This window comes from Ictidomys tridecemlineatus, chromosome 5 (genome assembly GCF_052094955.1).
Source record: "Ictidomys tridecemlineatus isolate mIctTri1 chromosome 5, mIctTri1.hap1, whole genome shotgun sequence".
In the NCBI taxonomy this organism is placed as follows: Eukaryota; Metazoa; Chordata; class Mammalia; order Rodentia; family Sciuridae; genus Ictidomys; species Ictidomys tridecemlineatus.
In genome coordinates this window covers 151,481,689-151,504,750 of record NC_135481.1, presented here as the reverse complement: position 1 = coordinate 151,504,750, position 23,062 = coordinate 151,481,689, and the positions used below count along the sequence as shown (strand labels likewise).

At 38.0% G+C, this 23,062-nt stretch overlaps 1 protein-coding gene across 7 annotated transcripts in view; it reads left to right on the top strand.

Annotated features, from left to right (window-relative positions):
* Nucleotides 1-23,062, top strand: part of Otud7a (OTU deubiquitinase 7A) — a 324,171-nt gene that overhangs the window by 150,060 nt on the left and 151,049 nt on the right. For all 7 annotated transcript variants that reach the window (XM_040276563.2, XM_078051306.1, XM_021722835.3 and 4 more), the window contains one exon: nt 18,286-18,411. The gene's annotated coding sequence lies outside the window, so the exon portion shown is untranslated. The remainder of the gene's footprint in view (nt 1-18,285; nt 18,412-23,062) is intronic.

The following is a 23,062-nucleotide window of genomic DNA, read 5'->3' as shown; positions in this document are numbered from 1 at the left end:
CAGCACCACATAAAACTAAACAAATAAAACAAAGGCATTCTGTCCATCTACAACTACAAATTATCAGTATATTCTCATGGGAACCAATGACTCTGGACGTGTAGTCTTGTTTTCCCCAGCTCAATTCCATCTCCCAGGATACAGTTTAACCTTCTATACTTAAAAAAATGTATATATTTTTTAGTTGTCGTTGGACTCAATACCTTTATTTTATTTATTTTTATGTGGTGCTGAGGATTGAACCCAGGGCCTCAAACTCTACCACTGAGCCACAACCTCAGCCCTTCCATACCTTTTTTTTAAAAAACTTATACAAATATAACTATTTATAGAGCTTTATTTTATTTCATTTTGCCTTATCAAGGTAATATATCTCTCTGCAACTTGCTTCTTTCAGTTAACAATAAATTGTGGACATATTCCAAATATACACACATACATATTTTATGTGTGTATGTACATATATACATACATGTGCACATACAGACATATATGTACATACCCACACATACATGCATGCCCACATATATATGTATATACACAAAACCCACATTTTTTAAAAAATATATTTTTCAGTTGTCAGTGGACCTTTATTTTATTTATATGCTATGCTGAGAATTGAACCCAGTGCCTCACATGTACTAGGCAAGCACTCTCCCACTGAGCCACAATCCTAGACCCCCAAACCCACATTTTTTAGGTAGCTGCAGAGTATTTCATGGGCAGCAGGCTACATATACAAACATTGTGCACAGATATGCAATGCCATGGAGGTTTGTCTTTCTGTGATTGATGTGTCTTCCTATGCTCTTTCTTCCCAGAGTGGGAAGGACAGAGAGTCTCAACTTCAGTCTTCGAATCAGTGCTGTCCTGCACTCTGTAGCTACAGATCCTCCTTTGGAAAATTCTCAGTCTTCCCAAGCCCCTGCCTCCTCTTGGCATCCTGGCCACATAACAGTTGAACAAATACAATACTTTGGGAGCAAAGAAGGCACTTTTAATAATGAGTCTAGTTGTATCCAGGAATCTTGCAGCTATTCTTGTGCTAGTCTCTACGCTAGGTGCCCATATGCATCCTATTTGAGTTCAGGCTGCTGCATACAGAGCAACATGGGGTCTATCCAAGCCCAGTCTTCTGCTGACACTTCTGTCCACATCTGGCAGAATTCCTGTTCTCTCCTAGGACATGTTCATGCCTGAGAATGGGTGAAGGGAATCAACCCTCTTTCTATCTCTGAATCTTGGGTGCTTCGTCCTGTGGTCCTTAGTAACCCTTCCCTCCACAGGCATAGCTGGAAGGTCTGCCTAATGACTTCTCTGCAGAAGCACACTGAAACTTCTGGATTCTTGCTCTTCATGGGCACAGCTTAGCATGACCTGTGCCTTCCCACTCCCTTTCAGCTTTCTGCCCTCTTCTTCCCTTTCCTGAATATCTTTCGGCATTACCCCCTCATATTCCTGCATTCTGCTTAGATTCTTTCCAGTCTTCTCCCACAATCCCAAAAAGAATCCAATATAATCCATCCTTTTATTTTCTCTGTCATCCTCTCTGACATTTCTCTTCATGGAGGCTTTGGCCCAGGAAATGCACAGGACATCCATATCTATCCTTGTCTCCTTTCCCTGCCAAGTCCCTTGAAGCAGTAGGCTTTTCATTTCTTACCATCAACTCTTGAGGGTCCCCTGTTCCTGGCAGATAGTCACATTTTATGATCTAGTCTGATCTAGGTCTCCCTCAAAAGGCCCTTGAGATGCTAATGGAGCTGTTGGAATTTTAAAAATTGCTTACTTGCTTTTTTATCTCCACTAATCCTGGATTTCTAGACTATGTTCTTGCTAAGGAGATTAAGAAAGGTCAGCATAGCACTGAGACTCAGAGCTGATCAGTGGTCTCTTTGATTCTAAATGTAAGTCAGCTTTAAAGGGGAAAGCTGCAAAAGCAACATGATTTAAGGAGGAAATGTGTGAATGTTCAAAATGGTATTATCATTACAGTGGAGTATGGTTGGATAAGAATTTTTCCCACCACTTTCCTATGGGTGATGTTCAGATTTTTGCTATCACAAAAATTGCTGAGGCGGGGAAACCTTTTATAAATGTATTTTTCTTTACTGGAACTACTAATTTCTTTTTATTTAATTTCTGTAGAATAAACTCCTCAAAGCGTGATTCAAGGGCTTGTGCAATTTAATTTTTAGTATCTGCTGGGACATCCTTTTTCAATTCACACCCCCCACCATTAATGTATGAGGGGCTTATTCACATACCTCTTCCCCCACCACTAGTCTTATTCAGTAAAAAACAAAACTATCATTGCATTCCACACTTCTCTTACCACCTTATGAGACAGTAAATGATGTATTTTTTCATACCATAATCAGCTGTCTATATATTTACAAGAATAGCTTTTGTCCATTATCCTCAAAGACTACTGTTTTATTTATTTAGCAGCACTGTGAATTGAACCCAGGGCCTTGTACATGCTAAATAGTTGCTCTAATTACACTGAGCTATACCCCCAGCCCTTTTTACTTTTTATTTTTAGACAGGGTCTCACTAAGTTGCCAAAGTCTAGAACTTTTTAGCCTCTTGGCTTATCCTTGCAATTGCTGGGACTACTGGCACGCATCTGACTCTATTGTTCTTTTTAATTATCAATTGTGTACTTTCTTCATATGCTAGTAAGTCTAAATTTAGTCAAATTTGATGGAAATTTCTCCCAATGTCTTTTTTTTACTTTATTTACACACTTACATAAATATATATAAAATGAGAAGTGTGAATTTTTATTAAAGGACTTTAAAAGCTAAATTAATAGATAATTATACCATGTTTTTAGTCTATTTTCTGTTGTAACAACGGAATACCTAAGACCAGGAAAATACATAAAGAAAAGTACTGTATTTAGTTTCCAGCCTTGGAGGTACAAGAGAATGGTGCTGGCTTCTCTTTGGCTCTGGTGAGGACCTTCTGGCTACATCACAACCTGACAAATGGCATCATGGCAGGAGCCTGTTAGAGAGGGAGTGATTGCATGGCAAAACAGGAAGCAAGAGAGATTCAGGCACCGGGCTTAATAGTTTTATAACAATTCACTCTTTTGGCAACTAACTAGGATCCCATGAGAACAACATTGATCTCTTCCAACAACAATGCTTGCAATGACCTACCAATCTTCACTAGGCCCTTGTTACCATTTGGATCTGGAATGTCTCCCAAAGGCTCCCGGGTTGAAGGCTTGGTCCCCAATGCAGCGAGTTTCAGAGTTGGGTGGGGGAAAGTGATTTCATCATCAAAGTTCTTCTCTCATCAATAAATTAATTTATTAATGAATTTATAACTGAATGTGCTACTGGGAGATAATGGAAACTGTAGGACGTGGGACCTAATTGAAGAGTGCTCTTGGAGACTTTGGATATGAGTTGTTCCCCAAAAGACCTTTTATTAATGCAGGAATATTCAGAGGTGAAATTATTAGACTATGAGAGTATTAGCCTAGTCAGTGGAGTAATCCATTTGATGCATTAATAATTTAAATAAACTTACTGGGTGGTAACTATAGCCAAGTGGGCTGTGGCTGAAAGAATAAGATCACTGCGGGGTGTGCCTTTCAGGTTTATATTTTGTCCTTGGGTCTGGCTGTCTTTGTTTCCTGTCTGTCTTGAGCAGCATTCTTTCACCATGTCTTCCACCATGATGTTCTGCCTCACCTTGTGCCCAGAGCCATGAATTCAGCTGACCATGGACTAAAACCTCTGAAACCATGAACTTAAAATAAACTTTTCTTCCTCTAAATTAGTCTGATCAGGCATTTTGATCACAGTGACAAAAACCTAACTAATACAGGGACTATTCCCTGCCCCTGGCCCTTCCTCCCCATCTGACTTTTTCTCTCTCTCTGCTTCCCTGCCTCCATGAGGTGGGCAACTCTGTTCCACCATGCTTTCTCTCTACCCTGATGTTCTGACTTATCACAGGCCCATAGCAATAGAGCCAGCCAGTCGTGGACTGAAACCTCTGAAACTATGAGCCAAAGTGAATTTTTCTCCTTTAAGTTGATATTCTCAGATATTTTGTCATAGTGACAAAAAGCTGACTGGCATAGACTAAACTTTTGAAGGTTCCATCATCATTCAACATCACCACTTTGGGACCAATCTTCCAACATGTGATCTGATCTGAGATCTAGGTCTCTCTCAGAATGCCCTTGAGGTGCTAATGGAGCTGTAGGGATTTAGAAAATTGCTTACTTGCTTTCTCTATCTCTACTAAGACTGGATTTCTGGACGATATTCTTGCTAAGGATAGTAAGAAAGGTCAGCCCTAAGAAGCTTGGGGGGCATGTTCAAACCATATTCAAACCATAAATAGATGGGAAACTAAATTTGAAGACATCAATACTTTTAAAATTAATAAATAAATGTAATGTAGTACCCTAGATTTTTTTTAAACTGAGATCAAAGTATCCTCAAATATAAGCAAGAAATACTTGGAAAAGAATAGTAAGAATAGAATTGTGTCATATACTGCAAATATCAGATAACAATTCTAGTCAGAAGAGTATATGATATTGGCAGCAAAATTAAAAAATAAAAAATAAAAATCACCAAAAGAAAGTAGAGTTTAACAATCAGATTGAAGTATAGATGTATTTTAATTTACTAGGAAAAGATGACACATTCAATAAATGTCAATGATGTTGGAAGAAAATAAAATTAGATGACAATAATGTGCCTATGTATGTGAATAAATTATAGAAATAGGGTAAAAAGCCAAATTATAATAATAATTTAAAAATTTAGAATATTATCCCATACAATCTCAATTGAAGAAAACCTTTTTAAGTAAGGCAGGAATCCCAGAATGATAAAGAAATAGATTAGCAGATTTGATAGTATGATAACATTTTAGCCTATTTTCTCTTGGTCTTTGATATTTGCAGCTTTGCATTCTTGAGATTATTTCACATACCCAGTTTTCTTTTGTGCTTTTTCGATTCCTAAGTGTTCCCCTGTGGCCTATGAAACTTCAAAAATGTAATTTCATTGTCTCTGTATACTCTAGTTTGTACAGGTGCTATCATTTGTTTACATTTTTAAATAAAAGTCACAATTCTTTTAAATTGTATTTCAAAAATAGAAAATATAACATCTTGCATAGAAATTTGAGGTTCAAGACACATGATATACCATGATACAGCTCTCAGGAGGAACAGTCCAGTGTCATATAGTAAACTAGACTTCATGAGTGTTTCCAGCAGGAAAACAAAACATTTAATAAGTTATTAGCATTATTTAGTATAAATCGGGAAGAAATTGATTCAATCTTTTCCCTATACCATTTATCTGGATAATTAGAAGATGGACTCCAATGAGATCCCTTAGGGTGCCAGTTATACATGTGGCAAAATTAATGTATAAAATCAACAATGTGTCCAAAGAACTTTTTTCCCATCATGGTGATCCTTTTATATTCAAATAGAAAATAGTCTTTATTCACCTATAATTAGCAATAATTATTTTTTAATTAAATTTTAAGATTATCACATATTCCATGATAATAAAACAAACTGATGTTATAGTAAGTGGCAGACTTTGCTAGCATCTTCTTTGTGTTATTACACAAATCAGGACTGGACGCAAAAACACACTGTATAATGATTTTATAGGTAAAATTTAATACATAGGAAGTTACTTTGACCATTTTAAATTCAACTCCGTTTCATTATCTACAAGAATAAAACTACCCTGCAATTCTTTTTTAAATTATTCATTTTAATTAGGTATATAGGACAGCAGAATGCATTTTGATTCATTGTACACAATTGCAGCACAACTTTTCATTTCTCTGATTGTACACAATGTAGTCTTGCATCATATGTGCCATCATACATGTACCTAGGGTAATAATGTCCATCACATTCCACCATCTCAAGGGACTTTTCTTTGCTAGCACACTGAGGACTTTGATAAGATGAACACTTTTAGGAGTCTTAGAAGGAGGACTAAAAATTTGGTTCTGCAAATTATGACAGTAATTCAATGTTACAAAAAAATTCTTGAAGAGAGATCTAGAAGAAAAGAGGCATCCTGTGGGCAGTCACAGCTTCAGGCAGTATTGGCTACACATCAGCCTAGGTTCTGACCTCATGCCTTTCAGGATAGTGTTTCCATAGGGGAATAACATTTGCATATTATTTGGCTTTAAAAATTTTTTAAATTATAGTTGGACACAATACCTTTATTTTATTTATTTGGTTTTTTTATTGTTGGTTGTTCAAAACATTACATAGTTCTTGACATATCATATTTCACACTTTGATTCAAGTGGGTTATGAACTCCCATTTTTACCCCGTATACAGATTGCAGAATCACATCAGTTACACTTCCATTGATTTACATATTGACATACTCATGTCTGTTGTATTCTGCTGCCTTTCCTATCCTCTACTATCCCCCCTCTCCTCCCCTCCCCTCCCCTCTTCTCTCTCTACCCCCTCTACTGTAATTCATTTCTCCCCCTTGTATTATTTTTCCCTTTCCCCTCACTTCCTCTTGAATGTAATTTTGTATAACCCTGAGGGTCTCCTTCCATTTCCATGCAATTTCCCTTCTCTCTCGATTTCCCTCCCACCTCTCATCCCTGTTTAATGTTAATCTTCTTCTCATGCTCTTCGTCCCTACTCTGTTCTTAGTTACTCTCCTTATATCAAAGAAGACATTTGGCATTTGTTTTTTAGGGATTGGCTAGCTTCACTTAGCATAATCTGCTCTAATGCCATCCATTTCCCTCCAAATTCTATGATTTTGTCATTTTTTAATGCAGAGTAATACTCCATTGTGTATAAATGCCACATTTTTTTTTATCCATTCGTCTATTGAAGGGCATCTAGGTTGGTTCCACAGTCTTGCTATTGTGAATTGTGCTGCATGGTGCTGAGAATTGAGCCCAGAACTTCACATATGTGAGGCAAGCACTCTACCACTGAGCCACAACCCCAGCCCCTGCATATGAATTTTTGCAAAAGCTTCACACAAGTTTCTGCAGCTATGGGAAACTAAAAGAGAATAAATGCTTCTCAATTGAACAGGGCATTAGGCTTCTCTATCCTGTATGCCACATTGTACCTCAAGGATAGCTTTCCTTCCTTAACCAGGCAAGGAAGTTCTAGATGATAGTTACTTCCTGACGTTAGGTCAGCTTTGATGGAAGAAAGAATAATTAGTGAGGATCTGTAATCCTAATATCAATCAACTCTGTGAATCAGGGATTATTACCATTATAGAACAATGTTTCTCAAACTTCAGTATGCATATGAATCTCTAAAATGCAGGTTCTGGCTCAGTGGGTTTGGGTAGGGTGCAGGAGCATTCATTTTTGACCAGCTAGAGGATATGCCATTACAGCTGGGTCTGAGGACTACACTTTGAATAGCAAGGTGCAGAGGAAGAAATGTAAAGACAGGATTCACGATTTACAGAGAAGAAACTGCTGTGTGGTTGTAACTAAAATTCAGAATTTACTAAACTCAAAACCACTTGTGGGAAATAATTGGGCAGAGGCCAGTATGTGAAAGCCCATAAAATCAGGCAGAGGTTTGATAGGGTATAAGATAAGTGAATCAAGATTTTCAATTATAATAATGCCCTGATAACAAGCAGTATTTAAGGAAGATTTGATGCTTAAAGAAGAATTGTAGAGGATCTCTAGAAATGGACAAAGTATATATTTTTTAATTTTTTTTCATTTGTAAATGGACATAATGCCTTTATTTTGTTTATTTTTATGTGGGCGCTGAGGATTGAACTGAGTGCCTCACACATGATAGACAAACACTCTATCATTGAGCCACAACCCCAGCCCCATAGTATATTTTAATTAAACATTTAATTCAGAAATAATCATAAATTCATATGCAGTTATAAGAAACTAGTATGGAGTTCCAGTATACCCTTTACCCAGTCTCCCCCAGTGATAGCACCTTGTAAAACTATGGTCCAGTATTAAAACCAGGGCATTTATATCAACCTAGTCAGAATATAAAACATTTCCATCCCTAGGAGCATCCTTGATGTTGTTCTTTTATATCCACAATGTCTTACCCAACCCCATCCTTAACCCCTGATGATCATGAATCTTTCTTTATTTCTATAATTTTTATATTTTAAGAATGTTATATGAATGGAGTCAATAAAATTTTTTTTTAATTTGACCAATATGTTGTTTTCACTCAACATGATTATCTGGATGTCCATTGAGATTATTGGCACATCAGGAGTTTCTTGCTTTTTCTTACTGAGGAGTATTCCATGATACAGAAGTTCTATAGTTGGTTTCACCATTTACCCCTTAAAGTCTTTGGGTTGTTCTGGGCTATTATGAAGACTGCTATGAACATTCCTATAAGGAGGGTTTACATGTTTTATATGTTTACATAAGACTTGATTTTTCTTGGGTAAATATCCACGAGTCCAATTGCTGAGTTGTAGTTACTTTCATGTTTAGCTTTCTGAAAAATTGTAAAATTACTTTCCAGAGTGGCTGTATCATTTTATATCCCCACAAATAATGTATGAATGATGTGTTCCTCTATATCCTTGCCAGCCCTTATTGTTGTCACTATTTTTTTTGTTTGCCATTCTGATAAGTATTTATGATATCTCATTTTGTTTTAATTTTCATTGCCCTGATGCTACTGATATTGAACATCTTTTTATGTCCTTATTTGCCATCCATATATTCTTCAGTGAAATATCTCTTCAAGTCTTTTTTGAATTGGAATTTGTTATTATGGATTTTTGAGAATTCTTTATGTGTTCTCAATAGTAATTTTTTGTTAGATATGAGGTTTGCAAATATTTTCTCCCATTCATTAGCTGTTTTTTATCCTTTTTGACAGAGAAAAATTTCTTAATTTTGATGATTATTAATATTTACTTTTCTGGATAATGCTTTTGGTGTCAGGTTTAAGAAAGTGAGAAACATGGTTACCTGTCCAAACCCAAAGAGTGGACTAACAGACACAGGCTTGCAAGATCAGATGTCTGGTGGAGAGCAGACTTACCCAGATTGGGTAAAATCGGCATTTTCTCCCCTAGGGTAAAATGTCCCTCCCCCAGTCCCTCATTAGCTGAGTACTAGGGGATGACAGTCTTCCCAAACTCCTATATTTTACTGTCTCCTATTGGGTTAATTAAAGAAATATACCTTTAGTTGTTCCCACCACCCCCCTTGGGTCTCTTGTGGCTGGAAGTCCTTTCCGGAATTGAGTACCTTTTGAAGTTGAAGTTGATTAAGCTCCTTTCCTCTTACCTCTTCTTTTATACTTCTTGTAACTTTCCCTTCTTCTCTCCAGCTGTCTTTCTTACATCATGATTTTACATTTAAGGCTAAATATTACGTTCTGAAAATAGACCACAGGACTTTCTATTCCACACAAGTACAACTTACAACTTCTTGCCTAACCCTCATAACACATCCCCTGTATTAATGGTCTCTCATTAACTCAGAACCATCCCGTTAAATAGGAACCATTGTCTCTGTTTTTAAAAGGGAGAATTGATTCTTTTAAAGGACACTTGAGTTGCAGGGAAGAAAGAGGAAGGAGTTATCCTTTTAAGAAGAGGACCCCTGGACATGTTTGACAGAGCTGGGAGAACTAAATGGTAGACAGAGCTTGTGGGTTTGGGGTAGCAAAGGGATAGCCATGAAAGGTGGGTCTCTTGAGAAACAAGAATAAGCGAGTTCTTGAGACCACATGAGAAGAGAAAAAAAATTGGAAGATTAGTAGAAGTCAATACCCAAACCCTCAATATCCTCTAACTGAGTAGTTTTCCAATGGTATGGCTTGTGAGATCACAAAGTCCTGAGAAGCCCCTTGTCCTGCAGAATTTCTGATTCAGTAGATCTGGGTGGAACTTGAGAAACTGCATTTCTAACAAGTCTCACAGTGATGCTGAGGCTGAGGTCCAGGGGTTCTACTTTAAGAACCACTGCTCAGGATTCCCATTGCCACCCAGGGTAGATCATCTGGAAGTATCGAGCGGGAGGTAGTGAAAGGGGAGCTTGAAAGAGAGGCATGGCTAAGACAGTCACTGCAGGGTACTCCACCCCTTTTAACAGTCTTCTTGAAACAACAAAAATGAAAGGTTCCAAAGTTCAATAAATGCCAAAATGTTAGAGTAGAATGTGTCAGGTTCTTAGCTGTGATATAAACTTTCCCAATTTAACCCAGAAGCAGAGGATAATAGACCTTATCCGTTCCTAATTTGGGGAAAATTCATCTTGAATAAGGTATAATTATTACAGCATAATTTCAACCATTTTCAAATAGAAAATATCCTTAGTGGAGGAGGGCGAGGTTAGGAAAGAATGTCCTAGTTGCAGGAAGGAAGAACCATGGCTGCAGTTGTGGTTGAGAGGCAGGTGAAGCCATGTGTTGAGGAACAGCAGTAGGACTTCTGGAGCTTTAGGAATTATGGGATTAATGTGATCAATGCCTTCACAAAGCTAGGATATAGCATTGTTCATCTCAGGATATTTAGAGAAATGGCATCCTGTTGAACAAAGTAGGATTATTAGCTTTACTGTTTAGATTTTAAATGACTTACTTGTTGTTTGGCCCTGAGCAGATTACTTAATTCCTCTGTGTCTAGGACAGGATTTATTGTGAAAATGTAAAGATAGATCATATAGAATGTGGCAAGTATACTCAGAAACATCCTTTGCTGAGTCAAGTTCAAACACAAGACTTCTGAGTTTTACCTGCTGGGCCCCAAGCAGTTCTAAGTCTGATTCTTCTCAAATCCATGTCATCTGTGGCTTCTAGAACCTAAAACCACAGGCCCTGTGTCATTATGGTCCCCTGGAAATAAAGCTACTGGAAGACCTTGGTCAGAGCCTACATGGGATTCCAGCCTAGCAATGGTCTTGGCCACGTGAAAGTAAACAGATGAACAGGACAATTGCAGATTTTCCACAGAAAATAAAGACTAGTGATGGATGATAAGGGTTGGGTAACATTACAGAGGGGGTCAAAGGATGCCTTTCTGAGGAGGTAGCATCATCAAACCTGGAGGGTGAGAAGGGGCTGCCTTCAGAAGGAGGAGTTTTACTCTGAAATCCTGGCATCACCTGGACCTTCCACAGGGACCCAGGATTATTGAAGGTCAAATGCAATGTGATTATGCTCAGGCGACTGAAAACAAGTAGAAGATAAAAGAAAAAGGGATTATCTCTTTGTGGGGGGACTGAAGAATGGGGTTGGGAAACATGGAAGGGCAGCTGGCGCCTGACTTCCTATTGGGAAATTTAAACATGATTTTAGGAATTGCAGTTTCCCAAAGAGGAAGAAAGCAGAATTCCCTCTGATAAACTCCTCTAAAGGATGGAGGAGCACCAGTTTCTCCCTGGACTTGCTTCCTGAGTATAAAGGATCCTTTTGCTAAGTTTTAAGATGCCTGCATTTCCATTCCTCCTTCCTGTTTGCCTGTTCTCACTATGCTCTTAAGGTCTGAAGTCTCCTGGTACTAGGCACTCCAAGTTGACTAACCCCTTTTGATCCACAGAGGTTGCCACCTCTGGGATATCTTCTGTGTTTCTTGTTACACCTGGGTGACAGGCTCTCCTTGGACCAGTAGCTGTTGAGTGGTACCTCTCAAAAGGGCACACCCTGCTGAGCTACTCAAGCACATAGCCACAGCCCTTTGAGATAGCTTCTAGAGCTGTCTGATGGACTCTGCCATGGATATGTATCATACTTGAATGGAAAGACAGGTGTGGAATGTGCTGGAAAGTGATACAATCAGGCTTGGTAGAGAGCAAGCAGAAGCTGGATACTGTCAAGAGGTGAAGAAGTGGACATGGAGGACCTAAAGCCTCAGTGCAGAGATGCACACACAAGAAAATACACACAAGAGACTCAGTTCTGCCCTAGAAAGGCATGAGAATGTCAGACCAGAGGGAAGCAGATGAGAGCTGCAAAGTATCTCCTCCTCTGTTCCTGTGGAGAGCTCCACAGATTCAGGCTCTGACCCTTATTCACCTGGACTGAGCAGCAGCCCCTAGCATGCAGCCAATGTGCACTTTCAAGATACTCTTCTGGTCTCAGACCTCACTAGTCTCAGAGCACCCATAGCTGCCCTCTCTGCAGAGGTGATCTCTCTATAAGGTGCTGCATGGGCACATTAATCCTGGTTTTCCATCCTCAGCCTCTTCTGTGCTCCTCCTGTGTCGCCCTCCTACCGCTCCCTCCCACCTGCAGAATCTATATCGGATCCTTTCTAGTCCCTGGATGCATAGTGACTCCTTCGTTTGCAGGCTACCAACTGTCCCACCCATGTCTTTGAACATGAGTTTCCTTCTGTGAATATTTCTCTTCCATGGGGTAGTGGATGGACAGGCCTGTTGATCCGCTCAAGTGCTCTCCTCTCCTCAGCTGTGATTGTGAGAGTGATGTGAGAGAACTTATGAACACCTGCCTAGTCCAGGGCATGATGCAGTACAGGCTTCAACAAATGCCAATTCCCTCTGCCTGTTTTTCCTTTCTTTGGGGAATTCTGATTCAGTGATTGAGGGGCAAGAAAGTGCCTCCTTCTCTTTTTGAGATAATAACAAAAAAAAGCTGAGGTATCCCCTGGACAGGGATTGCTCCTTGAAGGCACAGCATAACCAACATGGAGCAAGCAGTGCTACAGATACTGGTTCCCAGGTCTGTCTCCTATTTCATACTATAGGGTGCTTAAGGGCAAAAACAAGTCCACTTTATTTCTGCCCCACTGCCCACAAGTCCTGGCAAGGTAAGTGCTCATTAAACGTTTGCCTGTTGACCACAATGTGATAGTACTTCACACCTGTTTGGATGGCTATTGTAGAAAAGAACAAATATAACAAGTCTTGAGATGTGGAGAAAAAGGAATTCTTGCACACCATTGGTGGGAATGTAGATTAGTCACTATGAAAAACAGTATGAATGTTTTTCAAAAAAATTAAAATAGAACTATATAATCCTACAATCCCACTACTAATATATGTCCCAAATCAGTATATCAAAGAAACACCCACACTCCCATGTTTATTGCAGCAATATTCACAGTAGCCATGATCTGGAATCAATATAAGTGTCCACCAATGCCTTAATGGATAAAGAAATTATAGTATATGCAATAGAATGCTATTCAGTCTTGAAAAAGGAAAAAAATGTCATTTGAGACAATATGAATGAACTCAGAGGACATTATGTTAAGTGAAATAAGCCAAGTACAAAAAGGCAAATACCACATGACCTCACTCATATTTGGAATAAACAAAAGTTGAACTCATGGAAATAGAGAGTAGTTGCCTGGAGACTGGAGAAACACTGGTCATGGGATACAAAATTTTAGTTAGGCAGGAGGATTAAATTCAAGAGCTCTGTTGTACAACATGGTGACTGGGGTTAATAACAATGTATTGTACACTTGAAAACTGCTGAGAATAAATAAAGTAAGCCAGTTTTTAAAATTCTTGTTGGTGGAATGATCATCAAAGATTTCCTGGGAGTGGTGGGTTTTGAGGACACCTTGGCTTATGAAGGGCCAAGCAGTGTCAGGATAGAGGAGGGACCAGGTAGAGAAATGCAGCAAGCTTTAGGTAGGAAAAGGAGCAGAAGTCCAAGGTCTGGGTGGTGCCCAGTTGGGTTAAAAGGAGGATAGAGAGGGCTTCTGTGCCTGTTGACCTGTGACACACCTCCTTTGTGCTTGCTGCTCCTGCTGCCTGTATGGTTATTGGGGTAGTGTCCCACCTTCTCTGAGCTTTACTTGCAAGGTACTTGGTCACCTGCTGATGTTTTCCATCAGCCAGGCCTGCAAGCATGTCTGGTCTTGCTTCCAACGATTCTAGCACCACTCTGGACCTATATTCTTACTGTAAAATAATGTCAGCTTACAGAAGTGAGCTCCTTTGGGTTCCTAGAGAATTTTCAGAAGCCTGCCCCCCTTTCATTTTCACCCAGACCCTTAGAATAACCCAAGTGTTTTAGTAATGAACAGATGGATAAAGCAGAGTTGAAGAAGCTTCCCAGGACCACACTAGGCAGGGGACAAGGCTGGTACCAATCCTAGGCCTGTGAATGTTCCCTTAGACTCCGTTGGTGATGTGGAGGGACATGTGGGGAGGAGGCTTTAATGTTGGCATTGAGGATCTGATCTCTCCAGAACTTCCAAAAGGCACCTGTGTTCATAGCCATAAGCACATTCCCTAGGCCCACAATTAGTGTTGGGAATCACTGAGAAGGGCATCCCCAGTCTCCTAATGGGTGGTATCTGCAGGCATTAACCCACCCAATCCAGCCACAGTTGCCTTTCAGAGCCAGAATTCAGGGCTAAAGGGTTATTTCATTTTAGCAACTCAGTTTCCAAGATTAAGGAGCCCACAAAGCATTGGTTCTTCCCTTAATGTTGGCTGATTACCTTTCCCCTCTCCCTTATTTTGTTCCTAATCTGAACTTGTTTTTAAATCAGTTGCAATTTTCTCTCTAGGGGGAACTTGAATTTTGAGAAGGACTTCAAGCCTTTCCAGGTCTTTGCATACATAATTCATTTCAGATATATACTGGACTTACAATATCTTATAGTACAAAGAGTATCTCATCTTTATTTCCAGAAGTGAATAGACTTTTTCTGAATTTAAATTTCCTGAAAATTGATCAGGACACATTGCAAGTTTTGATTTCATTTGAGAACTGGAAATGAAACTGGATACCAGCAGGCTCAAAGTCATGATGAACACCTGGCCTAAACACAGCTGGCAAGCCTTCCTGGGCCTGTGGCAAACTGAGTGATCAGATGTGAGTTAAGACCCATTTCCTAGGAATCTTCTTTTCTCTTAAAGCTGTTAGGATGACTCAGAAATAAAACCACTCATTATCTGCCTGTCCTAATGCAAGTATATGAACATTGTGAATGGGAGAGTTTCCTTTATTCTTTAGACAAGCAGCTGAGCATCCATGGAGTTGGGCTACTTGGCAGGTGGGCCGGGTGCTAAGTCCAGCTTGGAAGATGCTAGGAGATGAAACTTTGCCTGGGGTGAAGGCTATTATAAGGAAAGTTTCATGAAGAACACAAATTTGAGCTGAGTCTTCTGTAGAGCCAGAAGAGAAGCAGGCTTTGGAAAATCCTCAGGGATAAAATGTGAACAAAGAAAATTGATACCGGAAGTAGGAGAAGGGCAACAACTGGCCTCATAACACTGGCCTTAAACTATAATTTAATTCTGAACCCAGTTTCCACTGGCCACTGGTATTAGGCAAGTCACTCCACAGGCTGGGAGATCTCACAATGTTCTTGTCAGATTGAAAGAAATCATGTGGTGCTTTCAGCCTGCTACCTGGGGTGTAATAAATGCTCAGTAAGTGAGATCCACAGTAAAAAGAAGTAATAATCCATGTAAACACCTGCTATCACAGAACTGGATATTGAGCCTTGGGGAGAAACAGCCCCTGATTCTGTGTATGAGTATTCTCATGGGAGACTTTCACCCCACCCATTGCTAGGGGCATAATCACACTGAATAGTCTCCTGACTTGAGCACGGGTATCAGTCTCATCATGGGAAATGTACCTAATGGGCCTGGTTTGTGGATCCCTGTCAACTTCATTTGCACATCTTGTACGGGCTCATATGAGCCAAGGTGTATTTCTCTGGGACTGAATTTAGTATATAGTTACTCCTTCTTTTGTCTTTGGGGTTAAGTGATATATTGAGAATCATAGTTATGTGTTCAAAATCTCTGGGTGTTTTTTTGTTGTTGTTATTGTTCCAGGGATGGAACCTATGGCTTTGGGCATGTTAGGCATGCATTCTACCACTGAGCTACATCCCCAGTTCCCTGTGAGTTTTATATTGACAGGTTCATTGCCCTAAGCAATTTTTAATTGCTATAATTTCACTACAGATTATTATTTTATTATTTTATTTTCAAAATTTGATACAACTAGCCCTCTTTAACACCAGTTTGGCATTCCTTCCTAAGGAATTTTAAAAAGGGCTTATTAGCTATTTTTATATCTTGAATTTTATCTTGTGGAATATTAATAGTACTATAAATTTTCCATATTTTAATAATATCCTAATATAACTTATTTTGTCCTTTTATTTTTAAAATTTTTTTAGTTGTAAATGTACACAATATCTTTTTATATAATCATTTTTATGTGATGCTGAGGATCACACCCAGTGCCTCACACACTGAGGCAAGCACTCTACCACTGAACTGTAGCACCAACCCTTGTCCTTTTATTTTTAACTTCATTTTTTTTAACTTAATAATCCAAATAAGTACTACTTTGTCTTTTTTTAGGGGGGTTGGTACTGGAGATTGAACTTGGGGCACTCAACCACCGAGCAGCATCCCCAGTCCTATTTTGTATTTTATTTAGGACAGGGTCTCACCGAGCTGCTGAGCACCTAACTTTTGCTGAGGCTGGCTTTGAACTCATGATCCTCCTGCCTCAGCCTGTGGAGCCACTGGGATTACAGGCATATGCCACCATGCCCAGCTATATCATTTTTAATTCATCATAATGATTGTCTTCAATAATGATTCACCTTTTAATGTTGTATTTCTTTTTTTATTTGAGTATTTTCTGTATGAATATTTTTAGAGTCTAGGGATAAGGAACTTTCTGAGCCTGTTCATGTCTACATGTTCATTTCCCTTGAAAGAATTTCACTGCCCATACAATCTTAGATTCCAAATTATGCCTAACTCCTGTCCCCTGGCTTTTTTCTTTTGGCTTTTGATGTTGTTGTTGTTGTTTATATTATTTGTTCTAATTAGTTACACATCATAATAGAATATATTTTGACATACATATATGGAGTATAATTTCTTATTCTTCTGGTTGTACATGATGTGTAACTAATGAGATGGACTGCCATTTGATGGACTGTCTTTTCATTCTCTTAATAGTGTCCTTTGATGCATAAAAGCTTTTAATTTTGATGAACTCTTGTTTATCTATTTATTTTCTTCTGGTGCCCATTACAAAGCTGTGGTAATCAGAACAGTGTGTTATAGATCAAAGATACATTTAAAGACCACTGGTATAGAATAGGAAACCCAGAAGTAAACCATCACATATATAGCCAAATGATTTTTGATAAGGATGCCAAGATCATCCAATGGGATTGGCGTCATATCTCAGAAATAACTGCCTAATCCCATGTTACAAAGCTTTCCCCTAATGTTTCCTACTAATACTTTCAAAGTTTTAGACCTTATATTTAGATCTTTGGTCCATTTTGTATCCATTTATGTATAAATAGTGTTAGTAAAGGGTCTAATTTAATTCTTTTTCATATGAATATCTACTTTTCACTTCATCCTGTGGTAAAAAATCAAATCCACACAAACAAAAATCTGTCCTTTCCAATTGAATGGTCTTGGCACCTTTATCAAAAAATCTGGGTTCCCGTTCTATCCCTATTCTTTAAGTGTGTCTTTGTTCCTGTTCTGATTCCATAACTGTGTAATATATTTTGAAATCAGGAGCTGTGAGATCTCCAACTTTGTTCTTTGTCAGTATTGTTTGGCCATTGATTCTCATTGTCTTATGTTTAGATTTTTGTTTAAGAATTCAAATTGATTACCTACAAAACAATTTTGAAAGGATTAGTCAAGGAATACTTCTAGTAAAATAAAAAAATAAGAGAAACAGGAGATAAAAATTATCCATGATCAATTAGCAAACCTTAAAACACAATGGCATGTTACATTTATTAGTAATATAATCATGAAACTTGAAACAATTGTTAAGAACACAGAAACATGAAAAGTAAAAATAATTTGGAATTAATAATTAAATGATTTTGACAAAATATAGCCGTAGCGTAGAAAGAGAAAGGGTTTTAGTTTTAACAAAGATTCTCCATGGATTACAATGCCAGAGTTTCTCCAAGAAGTTCAGAAGTGAGGATTGAGTTCCTGAGCCCCTGTGGAAGGAATAGTCTACTTCTCCTGGAATGTCAGCTTCTCAGGGTTCTGACCCAAAGCTACTTCTCTTAAGTCTGCAGAAAGAAGACTTTTTAAAATGATACCAGTATTCATTTAAAAATTAAAGTATGGAATGGTGTGTTGAGAGTGGAATTCACCATCCACACCATTTCTCATGGCACATTAGATACTTAAATTATTTTTGAGACATTCATATTTTTAATTTTTAGTGTAAAAAATATTGTCTGGACATTGAAATTTTAAATTCTCACTTTTTGTGCCTCCTGAACATTCTCTAATCTCCTCTTTTCCAGAGCTCTCGGGCTGTGCTCTCATGCCTTCCACTGCAGCAACAATGGACCACTTTCAGCAGGGATGGTGCAGAGCTGACCCGAATGCCTGACTGCCACTGACCTCCAGAGAATCCAGGTGTCTGAAAAGTAAGTCCCTGGCTCATGGGGTCCTGGTGAGAGTGCAAGAGAGGTGGGTGCAGTAGATGTCTATAACAGAGCTTGTAGAGGTTCTGAGAGATCACCAGAAATCATGTCTAAACCCCAGTATAGTGAACCCACTAAAGTCCACTGACAAAGAATTCAGAGATGTAGTCACACTGCATTAGAATTTGAATTTAGAATAATAAACATTCTAAAAAAGAATGTAACTATAGTGATTGGCAAGTGACTTGATTTATACCAGTGAAAAATTTACTTTATAATTCTCTATTACCATCTGTTATAACTATGATTGATTTTAAAGTATTATAACAATAATATAAGCAAAAGGAAAACACTCTCATTATCTAAACACACTTAATTATTTTCATTTTTAATATTTCCTTTTAGTGCTTGTCCAAAAATATGATTTTTATCTACTTCATATGCTAACACACTTATCCTTTGCCTTATGTCCCTTGTAGCAAACACTTTCACTTACTTTTTTACATCCTTTTTTATTATGAAAAACTTCAAATCTATGGAAAAGTTGAATAAATAGAATGAAAACTCATATATTCTTTTTAAGGATATTTAAAATTTTTATTGTTCACTTAATCAAATATAATATTGTGTTTTATTGTGGCATATTCATACATGAACATACTTGGATCAGTTTTATTACCTAGTACCTCCCTTTGCCCTCCCTTGGTCCCTTTCCTCTATCCTAATAGTATCCCTTCTATTTTTATGAGATCCCCCTTCTTTCCCTTTCTTTTTCTGTCTAGCTTCTACATATGAGAGAAATCATATGGTACTTGTCTGAACTGGCTTATTTCGCTTAACATAACACTTTCTAGAACCATCCATTTTCCTAAATATGACATACTTTCATTCCTTTTTATAGTTTAATAAAACTCTATTATGTATATATACCACATTTTCTTTAACTCTTCATGTATTCATGGACAATGAGTCTGGTTCCATAATTTGGCTAGGGTCAGTTGTGCTCATATAAAGATGGGAATACATGAATCTCTAAAGAATTTTGTTATTAATTCTTTTTGATGGATACTGAGCAATGGTTTAGCAGAATCATATGATTGTTCCACTTTTAATTTTTTTACAGCCTCTATACTGATTCCCATAAATCCTGTACTAATTTATATAATTAAGGGTCCCCTTTTCTGCATCCTTGCTCTCATTTTTTATTTATATTATTGATGATTATTATTCTGACTGAAATGAGATGGATTCATAGTTTTGTTTTTTTAAATGGGATTCTTTAAATATTGTTTCAGTTGTAGTTGGACACAATACCTTTATTTTATTTATTTATTTTTATGTGGTGCTGAGGATCGAACCCAGCACCTTGCACATGCTAGGCAAGCACTCTACCACTGAGCCACAACTCCAGCCCCCTCAGTTTAGTTTTGATTTGCATTTCCTTGATGGCTAAAGATGTTGACATTTTATCATATATTCATTGGCCATTTGTACCTCTTTATTTTTTTTAGTAAAACTCATGTTTTTACTCAGATTTATCATTTACTTACACCCATATACACACAGGGGGTTTTCAGTTTATACTTGTGAGTATGTATTTGTGTATTCAATTTTTGGCTCGAAACATTTGAACATAAACCACATGCATCATGGCATTCTTTGGCTTGGATCTAAGAATATAGCCATTTTCTACAAAACCCGAGTATTATTACCACTGTGGAATTTAAACTGATAAAGTAAAATTATCCAATATATTATTCCTGTTGAGGTACTCTGGGTTGCCCCCAAAATATTCATCATGACTCTTCTGTCTAGCATTTAGTGTCATGCACTGGATTTCATTATATCTTTCTAAACCAAAACCCTGCTTTTGTTTGTAATTTTATGATGATTATATTTTCCTTTTTGCTTAAAATAGAACCCAGGGCCATGATCATGCTAGGCAAGTATTTTATATCCCAGATTCCAATATATATTATTAAGGAGCAATTTTATGTTGTGGGTATGTATACATGTGTATGTGTGTGTTAAGGGGGTGCTCAGGGATGGAACCTATGGTCTCCCATATGCTAGGCAAGGGATCTACCACTGATCTCCACCCACAGCCCCAACATATTGACACTTTTGAAGAATCTAAGCTAATTTTTTTAAATAGAAAGTCTCACAAAATTGATTTGTCTGATAGTTTTCTCCTACTTAGATTTAGATAAATATTCTTTCTCTTTCTCCTCACATCATATCAGTCATTGAGCCCTGATCATCCCTGAAGGCACATTGTTTTTCAAGGATACATGAACATAGGAAGCTTTTAAATAATCAGCTTTCAAATTAAGACCATTTTCTATTGGAATCATTGTTCAGCACTTTGCTGAATTCCCTCTATACAATATGGGCATTCCTAGAGCATACAAAAGCTCAATTCTTGACAAAATCATCTGTTAGCATGTGCCAAAGCTTTATTTCATTTACTCATTAATAAGGGAACCAACAAGAAGTCAAATGGTTTGACTCTAAGAGCAGTTATATAACAGAGATTTATAGTTAGTTGGAAAAGAGATATAGAAATAAGATGCTACGTTAAGCTAATTCTAAGAGCAAGAAAAAATACCATATTTGGGGTTAACTTTTTTATTAGATGGTAAATATCATAGTAAATTGATAATTTCTGTAGGCTGACTTCTAACTTTACAGGATGATAAACTCTGCATTTTATCTACTGTGAATTATTAGGTAAATGTTTTATATGTTTCTCAAGAGCTTCAGAATAGGGTCAAGCAAGCTTATTTGTGTTCCATCAGGATATAATTTAAGAAATCACTGGTTTTCCCTTTTTCTAATTTGAAATGAATTTTTCTATGAGAATTAGGTAAAAGAATGTGACTGCTAAATTGTGAGTGATTGTGTAATAAGTCTTAAGATTCCACTTTCCTCAGGCTCATCCCACAATGAACTTGAGCCCTGGTGTAGATATTGAAAGGGCACCTCTGGCACGCAGCTACTGACATGCCTCCCAAACATTACTGCTTCCTGACAACCCATCATGTATAGCCCCTGCCCTTGCATGTGGGCTGTTCTTAGTGACTTGCTCCTGATGAACAGAAACATATGTGATGGGCTGATGACAGATCGGTTCAGAAAGATCTGTCCAAGATCAGGTCACCAAGATTTCGACTTCCCTCTTGGTCATGCTCTCTCCGACTCTTCTCATATTGTCAGTCAAATAAAGCAAGCAGTTATTTATGGTCTCCTCCATGATAACACCACATTACAAAGAACTGAAGTTCTTAATTCAACAACCCTCAAAAACAATCCTGCCAAGTTCATTCCTCAGTTGACCTTCAGATGGGATGCAGCCCCCTCCCCCTGGCCCCCACCAACATTTTGATTACAGCCTTGTGAGAGACTCTGAACGACACCTGGCTAAGCTGTACTCTTGATATTTGCCCTCAGAAAACGAGATTGTAAATGTATATTGTTTTAAGTTTCTAAATTTGAGAGTAATTGATTCAACATCAATAGAAAGCTCACATCGCATTCATGAGATTTATGCTATTGATTGTACTTGGATGTGTGCATCTCAGTACAGCGCTCATTCATCTTTTTCTCTGCTTCTTCAATCTTCCTTCCTCTTTCTTCCTTCCTCCTCCATTCTTAGTTACTTGGTTCTTGTTCCCTTTGCGTTCGTCGTCTTTGCAGATCTGGTCACATCCTTGGTTATTGATTAGAGAGGTTGAAATCAGAGGCAGCTTATTTGTAGAGACCATGAGCAGTTCAGAAAGAAATAGTCCATTCTTGGTCAACAGCAAGAGACTTTTTTTTTCTTTGTGGAAATCAGTTGCTTCAAACTTGCTGAAGCTATGTCCTCCCGGGCAGCAATGCTTCTTATTTGTCTTGAGCCAGTTCCCACTGATTGAATGGAATTGGTTTTCCCATTCTTTCCTCAACAGTGTGTAGACAAATACACTTTCTACTTAAAAATGCAGTTTCTTTCTTGGATTTTCTATTCATAAGTTTCAGTACAGAAACAACATTTTAAGAAGTCTGAGTTCTTTTGATATGATATAAAATTTACCAAAAATAAATCTTCTGAAGGAATAGAACTCCAGAGGGTTTTTGTTAGGTTTCCAAGTTTATTGTCTTAAGAACATATTTTCAAATAAATCCACAGATAATTACATCAGTGGCCCTGCCTGAACCTTTTGTCCATGCTCACCACCAGGCACTGTGCTGAGGGATCCCCACCTCAAGCACCACACCATGTTTCTTTTCATGTGTTAGCCCAGTGAGATCAGCAAGTAGAGCCTGCTTCCCTTCATTGTTTATGGACTCCCCCTTCTTTCATCCAGGGGGTTCATCATGTCCTGACGTCTCTGACCCTCCTCAAGTCATTTATAATGAGCCAGCAAATAAGAGATAAGAGAAGCAGGGCATGGTAGTGTACACCAGTAGTCCCAGTGACTTAGGAGGCTGAGATAGGAGGATCACAAGTTCAAGACCAGCCTAGGCAACTTAGTTAGGCCCTAAGCATTTTAGCAAGACCTTGTCTCAAAGTAAAAAATACCAGAATCTGGGGATATGGCTCAGTAATTGAGTATTCCTTGGTTCAATCCTAGTACCAGAACTAAATAAATAGATAGATAGATAGATAGATAGA